Raw genomic sequence first — 2474 nt, forward strand, 5'->3', positions numbered from 1 at the left:
TGTCCAGTCCAGAACCTGGTGGCGGTAGGCTGTTGAGAGGTTAAGGGGGACACCCCTAAAGACCCCACTTGATCGCAGCCGCGCAGGTCCACTGAGCTTTCCGACCTCTTACAGCTTTCTTTGGGCGAGGGCCAAGTGGGCTTCCACGGCGCTAAGTGCCGTTGGTTTTAAAGGTTTATAAAATAAACACAGAAGCAGCCTTCCGTCTCCGCCCACATTTGGGGAGATTTGGGGGAAAGGGAAATCGGGCATGTTCCCTGTAGTGCAACAAGGATCTTTACTTGAGGAACAGAGAAGGCACTGCGGGGACACTCTGAACCTCCCTGAGAAAGTTCTATCCCTTTCCTAACTCAGGAGGTGCCCCTTTCGCGAAGGAGCAGCGCAGGAAAAAAGGCTTGGAGCCGACCTTCCACCTGGAATGCAAAGATAAGGGTATTAAGCTTTAAAAAATACCCGGCTCGCTCCGGACAAGGATTCCAGGAGTTATTTGCAGGCAGATTCTTCATCCCTTCCTTGAGGGCAGAGGGGGCGGGGCGGCACCTGACTAAACTGTGCTTTGGTCCAGCAGGCAAGGAAAGGTGCAAGCGCGGGTAGACCACCCCCCTCTTCCCCCGTCCCCCCCAAAAAGCCAGGGTGGGCAAATATCAGATGGAGGGCGTGGGGCTGATGAGCTTTTAGATTAAAAATCCATTTTTTTTTAATTCTGAGATCAGTTTTAACGATAGGATTTATCTGAACCAAATGGCCCATTTGTCCATTTTATCCAGCTTAAAAGAAAGAAATTACTGCCCTGACAAGAGATACTAACCAAAGCAGAAGGGACAGGGACGGGGAGACTGTAAAGAGAACCAGGTTGAGAAAACGATGGGGGCAGGGCTCACTCATAACGTATAATATTAAAGAATGAGAGTGATGATAACAACCAACTCCCCTTCTCCGCCCCACCCCCACACACACTTGAGCAACCTGAATTTAGTGAGAGTTGGTCCCTCCACTGTGCATGAATGGATGCACGTGATGGTACCACAGATGTACAGTGCCATATTTAAATGGAATTCTGTGCATTGTTAATTTAGTTAGCCTGTTTGTGGAATAAATCTGGAATAGCATTAGTAAATCAAGATTTTTCAGGTGAAAGCAGCTTATCAGATGAGTTTCAGTTTCACGAAAAGTTGAATTTTACCATAAGAATAATACAGCTTCAAATGCTTCAGGAAAGCATTCCTCACTGGGAGCTCCCAGGGAGGAGGCAGAGGTTGAGATTTTTCTTGTTAGGAAACATTTCCTAGTCTTCTCAAAAAACTTGGTCTCCAGACCTTCATTTTACAGTTAGAATGGTTAACAGAGAAATGAAATTAAAATTACTCAGAGGAATACTTTTAAATGACTAATAAATGACCAGGTTTTTGCAGTATTTTACTATTATTCTATTCACAGGAAACCATGAAAGCGGAAGACCTGTATTTAATACAAAAATAGTCTAAAAAGAATAAGCGACTTTCAAAAATGGAAACAGTAGGTTATGTTATTATAGCTGCAGGCACATCATAGAAACATTATGCAAAGATTACACAGCACAAATGAATGGACTCAATCTATAGACGAGTTTATTTCTCTGTTTGAAGACCTGATTTGGGGGATTTTGCACACGTATCAAGGGGAAGGGAGTTGGGAAAGGAATAGGTTCAGTTAGCTTGGAAAAGGGAAAGCTAAGAGTTGATCTTAATAATGGTATAAGGTGTGTGAACTCATTTTGTAGAGGATAACTTTTTATCTTTCTAGCTTCTCTTCACTTTCTACCTGGTCCACTCTTTCCACTAGAAGGTAAATTCTACAAGGGCAGCAACTTTATGTCTTGGTTGCTGCTCTTTTCTTAGCTCCTAAAACCCTGCTTGACACTGACTTGGCTTTCGAGATTTTTGATAATAAATTGATAAATGGGGAACCTATTCTAGGCTTACCCCACCTGAGTCTGCTGGTTGCCAACCCATTCTATATATTTTGAAAAGCTTCTGTGAAAGATGAGGGGACGATGGGGGAAGAGGAGCCCTGCAAACATTATTCGAGTCTTGGATCTAGTAGCACCTGAAGGCCACTGCATATTTTACTTCCTTTTTAGTTACATCCTCCACTCCCTTCCTTTTTTAGCTGAAATGACTTTGAGTTGTGTTTCTGTCACTCGTGACTGAACGAGCCCTAGTACATAGAATGATGATAATAGTAAATCTATATTGGGCCATTATGATGTGCCAGAGACTAAGCTTTCTGTTTTACATGCATTATTTCATTTACTGTTCACCATAACCCTGTGACATTGTATAATTCTATAACCCAGATGGTAATTGTGTTCCAAATTATTTGAAAATGGAATGAAATGAATTTAGCTTGAGGTTCCATTTGAAGGATTTAGATTAGTCAGAAGAGACGTTTCTGACAGGGTAGTTCCAACCTGGAATGGGTTGCCAAGACAGATG

At 42.8% G+C, this 2474-nt stretch overlaps 1 protein-coding gene across 14 annotated transcripts in view; it reads left to right on the top strand.

Moving 5' to 3' along the window:
• The window catches only part of PCED1B (PC-esterase domain containing 1B), a 151747-nt gene that overhangs the window by 1868 nt on the left and 147405 nt on the right, over window positions 1-2474 (top strand). Inside the window, exon 1 of one of the 14 annotated variants that reach the window (XM_023535505.1) lies at window positions 228-432. The exons of the other annotated variants lie outside the window; for them this stretch is intronic. The gene's annotated coding sequence lies outside the window, so the exon portion shown is untranslated. Of the gene's footprint in view, window positions 1-227; window positions 433-2474 lie in introns of those variants that run through there. 14 annotated transcript variants of the gene reach the window in all.

The sequence above is a fragment of the Pteropus vampyrus genome, unplaced genomic scaffold (genome assembly GCF_000151845.1).
Source record: "Pteropus vampyrus isolate Shadow unplaced genomic scaffold, Pvam_2.0 Scaffold140, whole genome shotgun sequence".
Lineage (NCBI taxonomy): Eukaryota > Metazoa > Chordata > Mammalia > Chiroptera > Pteropodidae > Pteropus > Pteropus vampyrus.